At 49.6% G+C, this 21,715-nt stretch overlaps 1 protein-coding gene across 2 annotated transcripts in view; it reads right to left on the bottom strand.

Annotated features, from left to right (window-relative positions):
- Nucleotides 1-14,051, bottom strand: part of PLEKHF2 (pleckstrin homology and FYVE domain containing 2) — a 35,777-nt gene extending 21,726 nt beyond the window's left edge. The window contains exon 1 of one of the 2 annotated variants that reach the window (XM_064154737.1): nucleotides 13,615-14,051. The gene's annotated coding sequence lies outside the window, so the exon portion shown is untranslated. Of the gene's footprint in view, nucleotides 1-13,025; nucleotides 13,532-13,614 lie in introns of those variants that run through there. The other variant, XM_064154739.1, reaches the window with a different exon arrangement.
- Nucleotides 14,052-21,715: the final 7,664 nt, after the last annotated feature.

Genomic DNA, 21,715 nt, shown 5'->3' with positions numbered 1-21,715 from the left:
CTGAATGCCTCCTTTGCTTCAGTCTTTACACCTAAGGCTGAACTCCCCTATGTACTCCAGACCCTGGATGAAGGAGAGCAAGCCTAGAGGAGGGAATGCTCTCCACTGGTCAGTGCAGACTGGGTTAGGGATCAGCTACACAAACTGAACATTCACAAGTCCACAGGCCCTGATGAGATGCACCCAAGGGTGCTGAGAGACCTGCCTGATGTTATTACTCTGCCACTCTCCACCATTTTTGCCCAATCATGGCAGACAGAGAGACCTGGGCAGACTGAGAGCTGGGCACAGAGGAACCAAATGAGGTTCAACAAGGACAAGTGCAGAGCCCTGCACCTGGGGTGGGATAACAAACTGCAGCAGTCCAGGCTGGGAGGTGATCTGCTGGAGAGCAGCCCTGTGGAGAGGGAGCTGGGAGTGCTGGTGGAGAACATCCATGGCACAACAATGTGCCCTGGTGGCCAAGAAGGCCAATGGGATCCTGGGGTGTATTAAGAAGAGTGTGTCCAGCAGATCAAGGGAGGCTCTCCCCCCTCTTTACTCTGCCCTGGTGAGACCTCATCTTCAGTACTGCCTTCAGTTTTGGGCTCCCTGGTTTAAGAGGGACGGGGAACTGCTCAGAGGGTCCACAAGAGGGCTGTGAGGATGATGAGGGCACTGGAGCACTGCCTGATGAGGAGAGGCTGAGGGCCCTGGGGCTGGTCAGTCTGGAGAAGACTGAGAGGGGATGTAATAAATGTTTATAAGCATCTAAGGGCTGGGGGTCAGGAGGGGGGGGACAGGCTCTGCTCACTGCTCCCTGGCATAGGACAAGCAGCAATGGATGGAAGCTGCAGCACAGGAGGTTCCAGCTCAGCACAAGGGGGAACTTCTTGCCTGTAAGGGTCACAGAGCCCTGGCACAAGCTCACCAGAGAGGTTGTGGAGTCTCCGTCTCTGGAGACTTTCAAGGCCTGTCTGGATGTGTTCTTCTGTGACCTGAGCTAGATTGTGTGGTCCTGCTCTGGCAGGGGGGTTGGACTGGATGATCTTTTTAGATCCCTTCCCACCCCAGACATTCTGTGAGCCTGTGAACCAGCATGGCAAGAACCTTACTCTGCAATGGCAACAGCCATTATCCAGCTCAGCTGGAGATCATTTCGAGGTACATTTTCCAAGGCCTTGTATTCCCCAACTCAGAAGCTAGTTTGGGTACAGCAAGTTATTTTTAGCCAAGCAGCAGATGTATTAGCACAGCAAGAGCACTGTGATGCTGCCCTACTATCCAGTTGAACAGTTAGGACACTGAGCTGCTCTAGGCAGGCAAAAGCACCCAAATTCTGCACTTCAGCTCCTCACAAGGCTTGGAATTATTTAACACAAGAAACCTCAGCTGGAAAGAGATCATCACTCGAACCTGTTTGTAAACAAGTTCCTGCATCCCTGATAAATTGCAATGCCAAATAATCATAGAGGAGAGCAGAAGAAAATAAAGGCATGTGGAAGTGGGCTGTGCCACTGAACAGGTTTGGCCAGTTTGCAGTCTGCCCTGCACACAGAGTGAGGAAAAACACACCTTGGCTGCAGTGCCACATGCCATAATGCCGTAACAGGCTGGGGACGGAGTGGCTGGAAAGCAGCCAGGAGGAAAGGGACCTGGAGGTACTGGTAGATAGTAGCTGAAGATGAGCCAGCAGTGTGCCCAGGTGGCCAAGAGAGCCAATGGCATCCTGGCCTGCATCAGGAGTAGGACAAGAGTGGTTATTCTGCCCCTGTACTCAGCACTGCTCAGGCCACCCCTTGAGTGCTGTGTCCAGTTCTGGGCCCCTCAATTCAAGAGAGATGTTGTGGTGCTGGAAGGTGTCCAGAGAAGGGCAACACAGCTGGTGAGGGGTTTGGAACACAGCCCTGTGAGGAGAGGCTGAAGGAGCTGGGGGTGTTTAGCCTAGAGAAGAGGAAGCTCAGGGCAGACCTCACTGCTGTCTACAACTACCTGAAGGGACATTGTAGCCAGGTGGGGTTGGTCTCTTCTGCCAGGCAACCAGCAATAGAACAAGGGGGCACAGTCTCAAGTTGTGCCAGGGCAGGTCTAGGCTGGATGTTAGGAGGAAGTTGTTGGCAGAGAGAGTGATTGGCATTGCAATGGGCTGCCCAGGGAGGTGGTGGAGTCACCATCCCTGGAGGTCTTCAAGAAGAGACTGTATGAGGCACTTGGTGCCATGGTCTGGTTGACTGGCTAGGGCTGGGTGCTAGGTTGGACTGGATGATCTTGGAGGTCTCTTCCAACCTGGTTGATTCTATGATTTGTGAGGTCTCTTCCAACCTGGTTGATTCTCTGATTCTAAAGAAGCATCTGGCACCCATTAAAGACACACAGAAATCCATCACTGCTGATTCCACTACCTCCCTCCACTTCATGGTGACAGAAAAGAGTTTGCTTGGGCTTCCACCTCTCATGAACACCAGGGTAGTACAGGAGTACCCCCACTGTGGGGACAGGCTGAGAGAGTTGGGGTTGCTCAGCCTGGAGAAGACTCCAGGGAGATCTTAGAGCAGCCTTCCTGTACCTGAAGGGAGTTACAAGAAAGCTTGGAAGGGACTTTCTACAAGGGCTCATAGTGCTAGGATGATAGGGAATGGATTGAAGCTTGAGGAGGGCAGATTTAGACTGGAGATTAGGAAGCAATTCTTTCCAGTGAGGGTGGTGAGACACTGGCACAGGTTGCCCAGGGAGGTTGTGGAGCACAGAATCACCGAACGTGATCAAAGATCACGTTCGGTGATTCTGTGCTCCACAACCTCCCTGGAGATGTTCAGGACCAGGCTGGATGAGGCCCTGAGCAACCTGGGCTGGTGGGAGGTGTCTCTTGACCATGCCAGCGAAGTTGGTGCTGGATGATCTTGAAACTGCCTTCCAACCTAAACCATTCCATGGATCAGGAGAGCCTCAATCCACTCCAGACCAATGGAAGTGGCTACATTTCCATTCTGTGCCCAGCTTCACTGGAAAAAAAGTCCCTGAATGCCTCTTAGGGGAAAAGAGGCTGCACTGCACAAGCCCAGAAGTAGCATACTTGTAAGATATGCAGCTCTTTTTAATAGTCAGCTGCTTAACAGCATTGTCAGGCTCCATGGTAGCAGATAATGTTTTTGTCTCCTGGCATCATACGGACAGAGCTGCTGATGGAAAGGAACGGGCAGTTCTCCACCCACCACCTGCTTGGAGCAAAAGGAGCAATGTCCTAAACTCATTTCATCACCATGCAGTTACCTGGTCTGCCAAGGAGCTGAATCCTCCCCCAAGCACTGACAGGACCCTACAGTGCCCTGAACAGGACCTGTGAAACATGGCACTACCAGCAGAGTCATGCAGCTGAGGAAATTCTTCATGCCCTTCAGGGTTTGAAAGAATCAGAATCAACCAGGTTGGAAGAGAACTCCAAGCTCAGCCAGCCCAACCTAGCACCCAGCCCTGGCCAAGCAACCAGACCATGGCTCTAAGTGCCTCATCCAGGCTTTGCTTGAACACCTCCAGGGATGGCAACTCCACCACCTCCCTGGGCAGCCCATTCCAATGCCAATCATTCTCTCTGTGAAGAACTTCCTCCCAACATCCAGCCTGTACCTCCTCTAGCACAAGCCAAGACTGTGTCCCCCTGTTCTATTGCTGGTTGCCTGGGAGAAGAGCCCAACCCCCACCTGGCTACAACCTCCCTGCAGGTAGTTGTAGATAGCAATGAGATCCCCCCTGAGCCTCCTCTTCTGCAGGCTGCACACCCCCAGCTCCCTCAGCCTCTCCTCATAGGGTTTGTGTTCCAGGCCCCTCACCAGCTTTGTTGCCCTTCTCTGGACACCTTCCAGCACCTCAACATCTCTCTTGAATTGAGTGGCCCAGAACTGGACACAGCACTCAAGGTGTGGCCTGACCAGAAGACAGCCACGACAGGCCAATACCTAAGAGTGAAGGGCAGAGGATAGAAACCTGGGATCCTGCTCTGGCACAAGAAACACCAGCAGACACAAACCCCCCTGCATGCAGGTCCATGTGCTGGACACAAGCCCCGGATGCTGCTAACGGATCGGTCACCCAGGCTGCAGCACCAAACGCTGGGCTACACTCTTCTGTTCACAACTTAATGCTGCCCTATTCCAGTTGTTTAGCTGTCTGAAGAGTCTCTCCCAGTCAGTGGTATTTTGCAGTTTGGCAGCAGTGACTTTACTCCTCCCCTGCTGACTGCCCGGACAGGGGTGTGCCTTTCCCATCTGAGATGCTGCCTGCAAAGGAGCAGCTGAACTGACAGCTCTCTTCAGCTGCACCAGGGCACCCACCTGGGCACCTACTTGGGTGCACAAATGCTGCCAAGCTTCACACTCAGTGCATTATTTAAATTCTTTCAGGGAGGGGATATGGCATCATTAGGATAGAAAATAAAGCAGATCCACATACAGCTCTCCTACAGAAGTGCTGCCAAATCCATCTTCCAAGCACATCTCCCAAACCAGATTGGTTGTGTGGTTTGGTTTTGTTATGGATTACTGTATTTAAAGCACACTTGGAGGCCAACTTGCTAAAGGCTTGCTAGACCAGCTCTCAGTCAGTGTGAAAAAGGGGATCTGGTCTTCAGTGACTGAAAGAAACAGTATGCAGCAGCATGCTCAACCTACAGGGAGAGAATACTTACAGCAGGGGTTCTGGTGCCTCTCTCCTACACTAAAAATAGCACCTCCTGCATTTCAGAGTACCTGCAAATTTTAGCACTTGAGAGCTAGCAGAACATCTACCTGCTCAAACGAGTCTCTTCAAGTTGACAAAACTCTGCTCTCCCTTTCTTCAGGCTGACTTTGTTCATTGGCTTCTGTCCTTTTATTATGCACAGGTACGTAAAGCAGAGTGTTTCAAAAGGCTTCTGGGTTAGGGTTTCTTTACTTTTGCTACCATTATGAGAGAAGTCACTGAATTTTACCACGAGCTGAACAACAACTAGAGCAGATATAATTGCTCATAGCATGACCAAGCTCTAGGGAGAGTCACCAAGCAGTCAAAGCCAGGCAGAAGCCATTAGCTCCCTACAAGTACTTCTGCTTTTAACTTGTTCTGCTTTAAACCACAGCAAAGTCACAGAATCAAGTAGGTTGGAAGAGACCCCCAAGCTCATCCAGTCCAACCTAGCACCCAGCCCTGACCAATCAACCAGACCATGGCACTAAGTGCCTCATCCAGTCTCTTCTTGAACACCTCCAGGGACAGTGACACTACCGCCTCCCTGGGCAGCCCATTCCAATGCCAATCACTCTCTCTGCCAACAACTTCCTCCTCACATCCAGCCTAGACCTGCCCTGGCACAACTTGAAACTGTGTCCCCTTCTTCTGTTGCTGCTTGCCTGGCAGAAGAGACCAACCCCACCTGGCTACAACTTTCCATCACATCATTGTAGACAGCAATGAACTCTGCCTTGAGCCTCCTCTGCTGCAGGCTGCACACCCCCAGCTCCCTCACAGGGCTGTGCTCCAGGCCCCCCACCAGCTTCATCACCCTTCTTTGGACACCTTCCAGCACCTCAATATCTCTCTTGAATTGAAGGGCCCAGAACTGGACACAGCACTCAAGGTGTGGCCAGACCAGTGCTGAGTACAGGGGAAGAATAACCTCCCTTGCCCTGCTGGCCACACTGCTCCTGATGCAGCCCAGGATGCCATTGGCTCTCTTGGCCACGGCAGGCTCACAATTTACAAGCACAGCAACACAACCACGAGATCATGATTTCTTTTTTGTAATATCAGTATTATTGACACATATTTGTCCTTTAAATCCTGTTATAGGAAAAAAAGCTGCATGGTGAAGAGGAGGTTTTTTTTTTAACTAGCTCAGTAATTCCAAGCATTCCCACAAAACTAAACAAGGCACAAGCCAAGTAACAACACAAACTCCTCCTCTGACACCATGTGCAATCACTTCCACTTTCTGCTGCTCTTGATTTAAGTGGGTTAAGAAGTCTCCACTTCAGGGGCAAGCTGAATACTATATTATACTGCAGAAATACTTTCAGAAGGCCAGGCAGCTGGCCACTACTTAACAGGGCCAGACAAAGCACTGCTGTAGCACATCCTCAGTACTATGGCAGGAAAATCAGACTATATGGAAACAGAATCATACAATCAACCAGGTTGGAAGAGAATTCCAAGCACATCCAGCCCAACCTAGCACCCAGCCCTAGCCAATCAACCAGACCATGGCACTAAGTGCCCCAGACAGGCTTGGCTTCAACACCTCCAGGGATGGCAACTCCACCACCTCCCTGGGCAGCCCATTCCAATGCCAGTCATCCTCTCTCTGAAGAACTTCCTCCTAATATCCAGGCTGTACCTGCCCTGGCACAGCTTGAGACTGTGTCCCCTTGCTTAGTTCATTAAAATTCTTCAGTCCTTGTCCTGCTTTCTACCAACAGTTCACCAGCAAGAACAGATTCCAGGCATGCTAAGCATGGCTGGCTACAGGAAATATTGTTTCTACCATTTAAACCCCTCTGAAAGAAGCTGCTCAAATTGGTACCCAAAAATGGCTCAAAAAATGCGTACAGCAGGGCTGTCAGCAGGCTCCATACCACTGGCCCAGTAGAAACCAGGGGTTCACAGGCAGCTGAAACGCAGCTCAGAGCTTGGAATCAAACCATATGGTGCCATTTTCAGGAAGCTTGACAACACTGAGGCACTGCAATGGTTCACCTGTCACTGTCACCCCAGCAACATTTAAAGTATATGTATCCAAGCACTGAATGGCTCTTAAGTAAAGGGACACAAGGCTGTTGATACACTAAATGCTGCTACCTGATGACACATGAGTGGAGGGGGAAGGCCTAGAAATATCAACAACATCCCAAAGGAAAGGTTTAAGAGTGATGCAGTAAACAGAATTTGTCAGCATCCTACATAATCAACTTTTCAGTCACAACCTGTGCATTACAAGGGCAGTTCACTCCCTCCATGCTGCTAGCCTAGACCAGAACTGGAGGGAAGAAGGGAAAATCCCTGCCACATACAGTTTTCAGAACACAAGTACACTGAAAATCATTGTCAGAAGTTTTACATCACCGAGCGTTGACAGCTAAGTAAGGAGAAATCTAAAGCAGGAGAGGTTCAAGGAGGCACTTCCTGAAAGAACTCCACGAGCAGAGCAGCTGACCCTAGGTGGCCTTCCTGGGAAATGGACTCCCTGGCCCTCTGCCCTTCCACTGCTTGCTGAATGCATTTGATGCCTTTTAAACCTACACAGCAAGCACTCAGGGCAAGGGCATTGGAGCAGTCAGCACAGCCCAGGCCTCTGAGTGCAATAAACGGCATCCAGGATACCTCAGGGGCTTGTGATGCACAGGACTCTCAGGCTGCTTTCCTTTGCTCTTACACCCTTACTGCTGCAGCAACCACGACAGAAGCTGGAGGAAAGGAAACTGCACCAAGGTTTGCACTGGATTTAACCTGGGCAGCTGCTCTCCTGAGGCAGAGGCTGACAGCCTCAAGAGCAGTGTGTGCAGCACCCCCTTGAATAATGATTTGCTTTAATTCTGCACACGCTTTAGGAATGGAAATGCTCAGGAACATGCTGCAACTCTTCTTTTTGCAGAAGGCAAGGTAAGTGGAGTCTTGGAATGGCTTAGGATGGAAGGCACCTCAGGGATCATCTGCTCCAACGCCCCCGCCATGGGCAGGGACACTGCTCAACTGCTCAAGGCCTCATCCAGCCTGGGCTTAAACACACCCAGGGAGGAGGCAGCCATAACCTCCCTGGGCAGCCTATTCCAGAGAATGACCACCTTCAGAGTAAAGAACTTCTTCAAAAGATCCAGCCTAACCCTGCTCCGCCTCAGCTTCAAACCATTCCCCCTTTGCCTGTCTCTAGACACCCTTAGGAAAAGTCCCTCTGAAGCCTTCCTGGAGGATCCCTTCAGGTACTGGAAGGCAGCTCTAAGGTCCCCCTAGGGTCTTCCCTTCTCCAGGCTGAACAACCCCAGCCCCCTCAGCCTATCCTCATAGCAGAGCTGCCCCAGCCCTTGGTTCATCTTTGTGTCCCTGCTCTGGTCTCACTCCAACGCCTCTGAGTCCTTATGCTGGGGACACCAGAACTGGAATCAGTACTCGAGGTGGAGTCTCACCAGAGCAGTGTAAACCGAGCACTTCAAAGCAGAACAGTTACCTCTAGATGATATCTGAGACAGAAGAGGTTATCTAGTGAAAGCTAAAGCTGCTGACAGAAAGAGATACATCACTATCTGACAACCTCCCTGCATCCAGGTGGCCAAGAGAGCCAATGGCATCCTGGCCTGCATCAGGAGCAGTGTGGCCAGTAGGACAAGGGAGGTTATTCTTCCCCTGTACTTAGCACTGCTCAGGCCACACCTTGAGTGCTGTGTCCAGTTCTGGGCTTCTAAATTCAAGAGAGATGTTGAGGTGCTGGAAGGTGTCCAGAGAAGGGCAACAAAGCTGGTGAGGGGCCTGGAGCACAAACCCTATGAGGAGAGGCTGAGGGAGCTGGGGGTGTGCAGCCTGCAGAAGAGGAGGCTCAGAGCAGAGATCATTGCTGTCTGCAACTACCTGAAGGGAGGTTGTAGCCAGGTGGGGGGTGGCCTCTTCTCCCAGGCAACCAGCAATAGAACAAGGGGACACAGTCTCAAGTTGTGCCAGGGCAGGTCTAGGATGGATGTTAGGAGGAAGCTCTTCACAGAGAGAGTGATTGGCATTGGAATGGGCTGCCCAGGGAGGTGGTGGAGGCACTGTCCCTGGAGGTCTTCAAGAGAAGCCTGGATGAGGCACTTAGTGCCATGGTCTGGTTGACTGGCTAGGGCTGGGTGCTAGGTTGGACTGGATGATCTTGGAGGTCTCTTCCAACCTGGTTGATTCTATGATCTATTTGAATGAGTACAGCTTCTCAAGAGATTGTACCTCAACACAGTAAGGTGTGTCACCTTCTTTGTTCAGGAATGGGGCAAGTGCTGAAAATGTAGAAAGAACTTTCCTGTGTTTGCAATGTCAAAGTCTCAACTGTGTTCTCTTCTCCTACACAGAAAAAGAAATGCCAAAATCCTGCTACATCATATACAGTAAAACAATACTAAGCATACTGTGCACAACATAACAATGCAAAGGGCCAGCCACTCCCTTCCAAATATTTTGTTCACCCCTATATTGTTTGCCAGTCACTAGTAAACTAAAAAAAGGTATCATTACATCCAAGCATCAGCATGCAACTCAAAAACCCTGGAGTAAACAGGAGCACATTTTTGACCATGTGGTATCAAAGTATCAGGCTGCAAAACAGGCAGTATGACTCTTCCGTTCACCAGCACTTCTGCACAGCAATATTTACTTTCATCAAAGAAGCCTCTTTGTCCTACACCTCTCCATCAAGCCACTTCTCAGGTGAGTAGACTCATTTATTTCAACAGGACTAACTCCCAGGGCTCAGAATCTGCAGGACTCTACTTGCTAACTCGGCTGTCGTCATCACGTCTCGCAGCATAAAGTCTTCAGTATGATAAACACGTTCTGCCACACCTCACTGCAGAGTCGCTTCTCCCCCCCTCAACTGTACAAATAAGTCCTCTCCTCCTCTCCTTATTCTACATCAGCAAACTTTGTATCTGCTGTATATGGAGAAAGTTTCAAGTAGGCTGTTCTGTTTCAAAAGACTGAGCTTGCACCTTTACTTATTCTCCTCTAGATAATCAGAATGATCCTCAGATTATCACCATCCCATCACATTACTGAATGAATCCTTGAAAGTAGTCAAATTTACATATACAAACAGCATTACAGAAATTACATCATTTACAGTTACATAAATTAAATGGGAAAGAGGCTCCACAGGGCTCTGGGCAACCTGAGCCAGTGAAGGGTGTCCCTGCTTACTGCAGAAGGGGTTGGACTAGAAGACCTTTGGCAGTCCCTTCCAACCCAAACCATTCTGTGATTCACAGAGCCTGAAATAAGTCACAAATGTACCTTCAGAAGCTGAAGCAGTATAGAATCCAGAGAAGGGCGACGAGGCTGGTGAGAGGCCTTGAGCACAGCCCTATGAGGAGAGGCTGAGGGAGCTGGGATTGGTTAGCCTGGAGAAGAGGAGGCTCAGGGGAGACCTTATTGCTGTCTACAACTACCTGAGGGGAGGTTGTGGCCAGGAGGAGGTTGCTCTCTTCTCTCAGGTGGCCAGCACCAGAACAAGAGGACACAGCCTCAGGCTGCACCAGGGGAGATTTAGGCTGGAGGTGAGGAGAAAGTTCTTCCCTGAGAGAGTCATTGGACACTGGAATGGGCTGCCCGGGGAGGTGGTGGAGTCGCCGTCCCTGGAGCTGTTCAAGGCAGGACTGGACGTGGCACTTGGTGCCATGGTCTGGCCTTGAGCTCTGTGGTAAAGGGTTGGACTTGATGATCTGTGAGGTCTCTTCCAACCCTGATAATACTGTGATAGAATAAGCTTTAAGCTTTTAACACAAAACTCAAGAAGTTAACTTGAAGCTAACTTTCCTACCTACGTTCTTACCTTTAGCTAAGGAATGTACCCATTGTTAAGGTTACAGCTTCCCTTTTTGACATCACCCACTAATAAGAACAGAACCTTGCATGCCATTTGGTTGCTCAACCACCACTTCCACCTTTTTAGCTGACACATGTTTTCACAAAAGTATTAAAACCTCAGCTCATAGAATCAAGCAGGTTGGAAGAGAACTCCAAGATCATCCAGTCCAACCTAGCACCCAGACCTGCCCAACCAACCAGACCATGGCACTAAGTGCCCCAGCCAGGCTTGGCTTCAACACCTCCAGGGATGGCGACTCCACCACCTCCCTGGGCAGCCCATTCCAATGCCAATCACTCTCTCTGCCAACAACTTCCTCCTCACATCCATACAAGACCTACCCTGGCACAACTTGAGACTGTGTCCCCTTGTCCTGTCCCTGTTTGCCTGGCAGAAGAGACCAATCCCCACTTGGCTACAGCTTTCCCTTCAGGCAGCTGCAGACATCAATGAGGTCTGCCCTGAGCCTCCTCTTCTGCAGGCTGCACACCCCCAGCTCCCTCAGCCTCTCCTCATAGGGTTTGTGTTCCAGGCCCCTCACCAGCTTTGCTGCCCTTCTCTGGACATGTTCCAGTATTTCAACATCTCACTTGAAGGAGCTCAGAACTGGGCACAGCACTCAAGGTGTGGCCTGAACAATGCTGAGTCCAGGGGAAGAATTACCCCCCTGGTCTTGCTGGCCACACTGTTCCTGATGCAGGCCAGGATGCCATTTGCTCTCCTGCCCACCTGGGCACACTGCTGGCTCATGTTCAGCTCCTCTCTACCAGTACCCCCAGGTCCCTCTCTGCCTGGCTGCTCTCCACCCACACTCTGGCCCCAGCCTGTAGCACTGCCTGGGGTTGTTTTGGCCAAAGTGCAGAACCCTGCACTTGGCCTTGTTCAATCTCATCCCACTGGCCTCTGCCTACCCATCCAGCCTGTCCAGGTCCCTCTGCAGGGCTCTCTTACCCTCCAACAGATCAACACCCGCTCCTAGCTTGATGTCATGCTTCACCTGAAACAACAGTTCCAGTACTCTGAAACCTGACATCTACTAACCCCAACAGTGAAGTTCAAAAGTCACCAAGTTGTTTGTATGTAACAACCATTTTCCTAATGATAATGTTTGCAAACTAGAGCACTGCAGGATGTTTCAGGTAGATCTTTTATTAGTTCAAGTACATCTGTAGCTCTAATATTAAGTCCCAGCCTATAATTTAAGGGAAAGGGAACAGAGGTGTTGCTGAAAGATTTCATCACTGCATTTAATGACAACCTGCTTCTAGATGGAAAGACACTACTCTGTCTTTTTCTAAAGGATCCAACTCTGAGTCTCCACTTTCTGCTCACCAGCTTTCATTTAGCATTTAAAGGACTTCCTCCACGTGGATTTCTATGCAGAGCAAAACCCCACAGACACTCCAAAAGGCACATGGCCAATTTGCATGCAGAAGCAAGAATCTGGGACTCAGGCTCACACCACCTCACTTTTGCTGCCATTACCAACATAAGCAGCACAGCACTAAAAGCACCAGGGAAAAACATTGACCGAGCTGATAAAGATGACATCTATCCACATGGAATTCTTATTTCTCACCTGGTTAGCCAACAGTATTTAAATTATATAGGTTAAAAACAAGAAGGTTGCTTTTTGAGCTAAAGAACTAGTTCCTTTCTGCACGCTGACGACTGCACACAAAGCAAACCGCTCTGCAGGATCTCAGCACTGACCGCACTGCCATCTTTCAACACTTCCCTTCTTTTGGATAGCATCCCTAAGACAATTCGTTGTACAAGTCTTAGAACTCGAAAGCTGAGTATTTCATTTCTCTTTTACTTTGGGAAAGAAAGAGCAATTAGTTTCCTCAGCCCTGAAACTGATTTCAGTGTTGCGCGTTTACTTTCGCACTCCTTTTACCTCCTGTATTAAGCTGTCAGCACGTTGCAGCCTCTAGGGCAGCATCGAGCCCTAGAGTTGCTACTCCACACACCGGACAGCTGAGCTAGTACTCGATGGAGCAGCAGCTCACTCAAAGGACTGACAAAGGAGCCCTTGAACACCCGCTTACAGACAGCACGGATCCGTTCGCTCATCAACGACTCCTGCACTGACAGTTCATGTCAAAACTTGAGCCGCGGTCGCTCCTTGGAGCGGGGACAAAGAGGCCGCCGAGTCGCGCAGCTCAGTAGCCACCCTCACCGCTGCCTTGCGCGATGCGCGGTTCTGCCCTTTAGAAGCAGCGGACTGCAAAGGAGGCGAGCGCAGAAACATGTGGCTGCCTCGCTGAACCGCTCTCAGGCAGCAGCTTATGCGCCGCATGTCTCTTAAGCGGATCAGCCGCCTTCTCCTCGTCAAAATACGCGAATCCCACAGGCAAAAGCGCAGCCCACGCTTGCGACTCGCGGTTCCGCTGCCTTTCGGCTCTGTTTTTATCGCAGTACCACGAGTTTTCAGGCGACTCGCCCCGAGAATGACGAGGAGTTTCAGTCAACGCACCGCTGGGCCCGCCGGGGAAGGAAGCGTCCCCCGCCCGCTCCCGTCCCGTCCCGTCCCGTCTCGCCGCCTCTCGGCGAGCGGCCGCCGCCCGGGCCTCGGCGGCGGTCACAAGCCGGAGAGTTTCAGGCACTTATGTAACACCGCGGGGCCGATGTCGCCGTCCTCCCCCTCGCCTCCTGACGGCGAACTCGTTTCCGAGGCCCCGCAACTCCCCTTGGCGCCCTGGGATAAGCCAGCGCCCGCCGCCCTTTTCCTGCCTAGGTCTTTCCCGCTCCGCTGCCTCCCTCCCGGCGGGAAGCGGCAGTAACCCCCCGGGCGGCCGGGAGCGCTCAAGCCCCGTGGCGGGACAATCCGCACGGCAACTGGCCAGAGGAGCCCGCTGCCGCCTTCCACCGGGGGAACTCTTTCCCCGCCAGGCAGCCCCGGATCCCAACATGGCCGCGGAAAAACGGCCGGAGCCTCGGCAGCGAACGGCTCCACAAGGAAAGTTTTCTCTTCCTCCCCGACCGACCGGCCGGCCGGCCGGCAGGCCAGCCCCGGTGGCCGAACCCCCACCACTTGGGACACGGCCGGACCCGCACTTGCTCACCCAGCGCGTCCCGATCCGCCTAACGCCCAGCCGAGGCCAGCCCTGCAGCCAGCCCCACCTCCCTGTCCCCGCACCGCCGCGGTCATACACCCCGCCGCCGGGGGACGGGCTCCGGGACACCGCCCGCACGGGGCGGGGCCGCCGCCATCTTGGGAGGAGCCGGCGGGCGGGAAACGCTGAGGCGGCGCTGCCGGACCCTCCGCGGCCGGGCGGGCCCTGAGGAGCGTCCCGGCGTGGGGAGAGCAGGAGCGTCCCGGCGTGGGGAGAGCAGGAGCGTCCCGGCGTGGGGAGAGCAGGAGCGGCCCGGCGTGGGGAGAGCAGGAGCGGCCCGGCGTGGGGAGAGCAGGAGCGGCCCGGCGTGGGGAGAGCAGGAGCGGCCCGGCGTGGGGAGAGCAGGAGTATCCCGGCGCTGCTCAGCCCACGAGTGGCACCTCACGGGACAGGAGAGCGTCGCCTTTTCTGAGACCGAGCCAATGCGATCGCACTCCCAGGACCACGTTTGATATCCATCGCTCCGTGCAGCCTCCCAGAAAGCAGTAAGAATGGCCGCGTTTTCATTAACCTCTCTCTGCATAAACCTTTCCTAGCACGGAGAGGTATCAGCGTGGTTTAGTTTGAAGAGATCCCAGTCAGCTAGGAGAAGCTATGGCAGGCCTGCTAGTAGGACTCCCACCAGAAGGGAGGCGTCAAAACAAGGAGCCCTTTTACTGCTCTGTATCCTCTTTTTTAGTGCCCATGCATCAAGTCGTCCAGAGCAGTATTTTCCAAGCCTAGCTGGCTGTTCATAGAGAATCATAGAACCAACCAGGTTGGAAGAGGCTTCCAAGATCATAGAATCATAGAATCCACCAGGTTGGAGGAGACCTCCATCATCCAGTCCAACCTAGCACCCAGCCCTAGCCAGTCAACCAGACCATGGCACTAAGTGCCTCACCCAGGCTTTGCTTGAACACCTCCAGGGATGGTGCCTCCACCACCTCCCTGGGCAGCCCATTCCAATGCCAATCACTCTCTCTGCCAACAACTTCCTCCTAACATCCAGCCTATACTTTCTCTGGCACAACAGCAGCAAACCTGCTCCTTCCCAGACTTCCAGACATTTTATGAGTACTACAAGAGTGGCTGTGGTGTTTTGAGGAGCTGTGGAGTGGGAGAAAGTCTGGGAAGCTGCCCTGTTTCAGTGGTAGTGCCATGCACTCCTATGGTGCCACTCCAGTGCCAAGACCTGTGCTCTGGAAAATGGCCCAAGGGGCATTGGTTTAAAGAAAGTCACTTAGATGCAATTTACCAGGGTTTCATTTTCCAAATTTCACATCACTGGGCAACAGTGCAGCTGAGTTTTCTGGGGAACAAAAATAGTTAGGCAATGGGGACTTTCCACTGGTCATAAGGAATGCACTCAATTTCATCAGCCAAGAGCTGCATCACCGAGTTGGGTCCCTCCTGGTGTTGGAGAGGGACACAGAGAAGGGAGTAGGACAGGGAGGGCTGAGCACACATCCTCCCACCCTAGAGCACAGCAGCCTGGCCATCTGCTGCTTTCAAATCCATGCAGTGTTCAGCCCAAGCCAAATGCTGCCCTAAGGCTTTATTGGAGAAACATCCCTTTCTCAATGTTGTGACAAGATTTAGCTTCTGGACATAGGGCATATTCAAAAGCTTCCATGTTGGGGGTGTTACAAGTGACAGGGACAGCTGTAAAAGACCCATAACATATGTTCAGATACGGTCCCAGCTCCATGAGTGAATTTCCTACAGAATCAAGGTGAACAGAGCTGCCCAACCCACATCTCTTCTGCAGGTAAAAGCTCTGTCCCCTTCCAGCGGACGCTGATGAAAAAGCAAAACATTGGTGGGAAGGAGGAGGTGAAGGAGATCAAATCTCCCACCAAGCCATGAAACCCACGGTGAGCTGCTTGGATTCTATGCAGAGAGCAAGCACAAGCCAGAAAACCAAGCATGTATGAAAAACTCCTTAGGTTTTTACTGCTTTTTCTTTCTCTACATAATATTGTGTTAGCTTTTAAAGCCCTGATGTAGACCCATGTGGAGAATGTCCCTGCTCACTGAAGAGAGGCTGAAGTAGATGACCTTTGGAGGTCTCTTCCAACTTAAACCATTCTATGACCCTGTGTTGCCTGTCAGAAAAAAAATATGGGTTTTTTGAGCATTCCTGCAAAATATGTGCCTTTTCTTTACTACTCTTATCACTTCTTCACTCCTTCTGGTGATCTGTTCATTTTGTTGTGGACAGAAGTAAAAGGAAAAAAAACAACAACTAAAAGCTCTGCAATGCTCAAAAGAGACCATTCTATTCTTTAAACTCAACAGCAGCCGCTGGAAGTGGTGTTTGACATCCTTTATGCCCTGTCCCCAACAGCTACCACTAATGGAGGCCTAGGAAAAATTATTAAGTGAGCTTCTAATAAGTCTTTTTTGAGGGGCAGAGGGAGGAATATGGGCTTTGAGTGCTAGTGGTTGCAATTAATATGTTCCTTAATAGACACTCGCTGATAAAGAATCCCCAAATTTATCCAGTCCTTTTTTCACCCTCATAATGTCATGTGCCAATTTACTTACTCTTTGAAAATTCATTATTCAGTGTCTGAATGATTCAATTCATTAATTCACAATGAAATTTCTAGTCATCCTATAGCACACCTAAGAGTGTGGTTTGTATTCAGAACATCCTGACACCTGCTTGCTAACCTTTGAGCAGTTAGCTCTTGGCAACCACAGCAGCTGACTACAAGTCAAAGATGAACTGCAGGAATTTGCTGTTGATCACTTCTGAACACTTTGGTTCTCAGAACCATGAGTCTTTTACCTCGAGTTGGGTCAATATGGCATTAGAATTTTACTGCAAGGTCATGGCATCTCACACCAAATGCATTGTGAATCCTGTGCTGCATCGTGGAATAACTCCTGTGGGAAAACCAGTCATACAGAGCAGCTTACTTACTGCTCCAGTATCCTGCAGGACATAGCTACTCTGAAGTTCAGACACCCTTCTGCGTGAGGAGGCCTTCAAAGCTTGCTTGTGCAAGCTGTGTTGGCACTTCTGTTCTTGAGATGCCCACAAAGGACCACAGCCACGACTGCGCTGTGATGGCCCAGCCCTGCCATTTTATCCTTGGCTTGCCAAGAGGCTGGAGCACCTCTCCTATGAGGACAGACTGAAAGAGTTGGGCCTGTTTAGTCTGGAGAAGAGGAGGCTCTGAGGTGACCTTGTGGCCTTCCAGTATCTGAAGTGGCCTACAAAAAAGCTGGAGAGGGACTTTTTATGCTATCGGGTAGTGACAGGACTGGGGGGAATGGAGCAAAGCTGAAGGTGGGGAGATTCAGACTGGACATGAGGAGGAAGGTGTTCAGCATGACAGTGGTGAAAGCCTGGGATGGGTTGCCCAAGGAGGTGGCTGAGGCCCCATCCCTGGAGGTGTTTTAAGGGCAGGCTGGATGAGGCTGTGGCCAGACTGATCTAGGGTAGGGTGTCCCTTCCCATGGCAGGGGGGTTGGAACCTTGTGGTCCCTTCCAACTCTGACTGATTCTATGACTCTATGAAGAGGTCTTGGCAGACAGACACTGTATATCCAGAGCCTGTATGACCTGGTGGTGAGAGAAACATCTGACTACCCATACTGAGACAGTTCAGAGCTTACACTGAAACACGGCTGTAGGACCCTCAGAACTTGAAAGGTAAAAGCATCTTCCAAGATTAGTGGCAGCTATTGTGCACCAGATTTTAGATTTATGGAGTGAAATTCCTTCTTTGCCACCCATTAGTTGCTCACATCCTTCAGTTACACTATGCAGAAAGCAGTATTTGCAGGCAGGCAGATTTCATGCAGCTCCCACAGCTGTAGTTCAGACCTCTGATTTCCAAACACTGCATGTTACAAAGCCCCTTACACACGTCCACTGTTGGCCCAGCCCTCCTAAGGAGTTCGGATTTGAAGTGGGGATGGTGTTGTTTGGACTGTTTGGGGTTGGTTGGGTTTTTTTCTTACTTAAAATGAAAATATGTAGTGGAGTCTGAATTTGGGAATCTCTCTGTTTGTGCAGAGTGAAACAGCAACTAACCTTTGCTTGGGGTTTTTAGGTTAGAAAAGAGACTTCTAAACCAGAGAGACATAAGCAAAGACTTTGTTGAAGGAATGTCATCTTCCTGGCACTAAAGTCCAAGTATCTTAACTACTTGTCTTTCCCCTTCATTTGATTTTATGCTTATTTAAGCATGACAATCTCAACAGGCATGAATGTCCCAGGCCACAATGTTTTGCTCTGCCTGTGGTGACTAAAGAAGGTGTGAAATTGCAAAATCTAAGCTTTCACGCTTCAGCCTTAACCCATTATCAGCTGTAATATGCCACTGAACAGCATCCAGAAACACTCTGGCAAAACTAGGCATGTGCTCTGAGTTTTTAAGTGTTTAGAGGGTTGAGTTTTGGAGGGTTTAAATCTGTACAGTGACAGAATTCTAACCGATCTCCCTATCCTAGCCCAGCATTTTGGCTTTGACCCTGTAGAACACTGTGATTCTGATTCAGAAAACCCAACATGTGAGCTGGGCTGGGCAAAAAGTGATTTCATTTTCTTTTAGAGAGTTCAAACTGTCCATATTGAGAACAGGCTGAGGATGAACTGCCAGGTTTATGTTAATTCCACTTGAGACCCTTCCCTGCAGGTGTTCAAGGCCAGGTTGGATGATGCCTTGAGCAACCTGGTCTAGCGGAATATGTAGGGACACTCGCAGGGCAGGGGAGTTGGAAATTGATGATCTCTAAGGTCCCTTCCAACCAATCTATGAACTTATGAATCTCTGAAATGGATTCAGAATGCTTGAGTGTCAGCTACATTAAAACAAAATAAATCTGTAGGTTCCTGAAAGTTGAAAAAAGATGGAGCTGTATTGAGGCAAATGTGCTTTTGAGAATGCACAACTGCTACCAGACAGAGCGCAAAGCACATTCAGGGAACATTCAGCACAAGACTGTAGCCCCTGCAAAACCTTTTTGTAACTAAACCTTTGTAGTTCTTAACCTGGCATCAAGAGCAGTAAAGGAAAAAAAATCCCATCTTGGCAGACTGCTAAATCTAAATGGCTTCTCTTGCATCTTCCTTGCAAAACACACCACCACATGTGGTTTTGCAAAACACAATGGCAGAAGTGCATGGCTCTCCTCTTCTGCACTGTAGCTCCTGTGTTTATGGCTGGAAAGCATTTCCTGGTACTGTTGAATGTTTCAACACTAGCAAGGAGCAAAGTAAAATGCAAATATTCAGCTACTAAGGTGTGAGGGAAACGACAACAATCTGGAAGATGCAATTCTCAAAAGCGATGATGGAGGTTTTTATTTTTTCCTTCCAAAATAATCTCTTCTTTGATTTGCTTTTACTAGGCCTATTATATAGCTACATGGGACACCTACTGAACTGCAAGGTCACTAAGCAGGTGACATCTGATGTGTTCCAATTCATGATTCTGTGATCAAGGACTTTCGATTCTCTTAAGTGTTACCTACTGTGGGCAAACACAACCTGTTACAGGACTAGTACAACATTTGGATTTTGCAGTCTTAAACCTGCAAGGTTATGTGGAGACTCTGGACCAACTCCAGTGAACTGCCCTGTAGAGAAAGATCAAGGTACAACTCTATGTTGAACCAAAAGCAGGACCATAGAATCATAGAGTGGTTTAGGTTGGAAGAGACCTCAAAGCTCAGCCAGCTCCAATCCCTCTGCCATAGGCAGGGACACCTCCCACTAGAACAGGTCACTCAAGGCCTCATCCAACCTGGCCTTGAACACCTCCAGGGAGGGAGCAGCCACAACCTCCCTAGGTAACCTGTGCCAGTATCTCACCACCCTCATTGTAAAGAGCCCTTTTCTAACATCTAGTTTGAATCTCCCCTCTGCCAGTTTAAACCCATTCCTCCTCATCCTGTCATTGCAAGACCTTGTCAATAGTCCCTCCCCAGCCCTCCTGTAGGCTCCCTTCAGATACTGGAAGGTAACTATAAAATCTCCCTGAAGCCTTCTCTTCTCCAGGCTGCAGAGCCCCAACTCTCTCAGCCTGTCCTCACAGCAGAGGAGGGACTCCATAAAGAGCAAAGATACACAAAACATAAGGTCACTGAGCAGGATACTGCTAGGCTGCTGCTTTATGTGGGCCAGGCTAACCAGACATGGAAATTCTTTTCAAACATGTCATTAGCAGCTAGCAAGAGACCTGCCAGTTGCTTTTTCTGATAGGAATGACCAGAAGGTTAGCACCAAGATGAGCAAATGTCTTGTCAGACCCAACAATAAACAAAACCAACAATCTATACAAACACAAAAAAAAACCCCCAAACCCTCAACCAAATCAATCAAACGAAACCAAACAATAAAAACAAGAAACCAGAGAAATGTTTGCAAGATATACAATTAGTTTGGATCCTAGGAAGAAATTCTTCACTATGAGGGTTGCAAGACTCTGGAATGAATTGTCCAGAGAGGTTGTGGATGCCTCCTCCCTGGAGGTATTCAAGGTCAGATTTGATGTGGCCTTGAGCAACCTGATCTAGATGAGAGGCATCCGTGCCCATGGCAGGGAGGTTGGATTAGATGATCTCTAAGGTCTCATCCAGCCTCGACCCTTCTATGATTCTGTGAATTATAAATTATTAGAACTGATGAATGGAATTTCTTATATGGCACCAACTGTTATCAGGAAATAAAAGGAGAGTATACTAGTGAAGGCACACAAATTAAGATTACCTTATTTGACAGGTTTTTAATGCCACCATTCACAACATCATCCCTAAGGGCAGAATTGGGCATGACCATCCCAGAGTGCTGTTCCCTGACGGATACAAAAGAGGCATAGATTGCTTACTCAAGCAGCCTCCTGTCATTTGCAATTCAAAGTGCTGCTTTACTTTCTGAGGTCATTCAAAACTATCTTGTGATTTGAAGACATAGCTTCAATTTATTTATTCCATCCACTGTGTACTAATTCACTGGTAAGTTCCTCTCACCATGCTAACCATTCACTGCATCACACAGCTTCTTTTCTGTGCTTCCACGGATGTCTTTGTAAGCACATTGTCAAGATTTGATTCACTTGAGCACTGAAGGAAAGCACTGGCCCTGTGGCCTGGAGGCAAGATATTACTGTAGCAATTCGATGTCCTGGTGATACCACAGGGGTTCCCTTCTCACTGTCCTGCATTCCTGCCAAAAGTTAACTTTACAGGAGAGTGATTCCTCTGGGGAGGACAGGCCGAGCTCTATTGTCCTGACTCAGCACGCTGAGAACAAAACAAGAACCAACTGCAGAAAGAGACGTTTGTGAGGCTTTCTCTAGAACATAAAATAAACAGAGCAAATGTGCAGCTGGCCTGGTAGCAGCCACAGAGCCCAACTAAGCCTTTGCTCCTCTTGGCAGGCAGAGCTGCAGTGCCTGCATGGGAGGGAAATCATTCTTTTTCACCAGACCTCTTTCCACATTCAGGAATGCTGACAGTACGATGCAGCATCTGACTTGAGAGGTGGACAGAACTGTTATGATTCTGCTTTTAGAAATAAGCAATATACTCCTCATCCATGATACATGATTTCTCTAGGTTCATATCAACCACTATTATTACACCTCTAGTAATACCTCTAGAAACCAAGATCCTGTGCTGAACAAATGCAGAGGAATGTCTTACTCGAGGAAATGGCTTAGGTTGGAAAGGACCTTAGAGATCATCTGCTCCAACCCCCAACATCTACTATCACAAATTGACTTCAGATATGTAAAAGAAAACCATCAAATGAAAGCTTTAATGTCAGGCTCCTAAGCCTGTGACAGTTGCTGTGATTAAAAAGGGCCCATGAATCCTGTTCTCAGAAATTCATTATGTAGCATTGCACACTAAAATACAGGATGCTGTTACACAACTAAGCATCTGGGGAGATTTAGCCTGATTAAAACCCAATAAATCTCATGGGAAAGTAGCTATTTAATAGAACAAGGATGACGACAGAATAAACCACTGGATTTGTGCAGCTGAATGAAGCTGGATGTTAGGAAGAATTATTTTACCAAACAACAAATCAGACAGTAATATTTAG

This window comes from Pogoniulus pusillus, chromosome 14 (assembly GCF_015220805.1).
Source record: "Pogoniulus pusillus isolate bPogPus1 chromosome 14, bPogPus1.pri, whole genome shotgun sequence".
NCBI classification, from domain to species: domain Eukaryota; kingdom Metazoa; phylum Chordata; class Aves; order Piciformes; family Lybiidae; genus Pogoniulus; species Pogoniulus pusillus.
The sequence above is the reverse complement of the archived record's forward strand: the minus strand, read 5'-3'. Positions and strand labels throughout refer to the sequence as shown.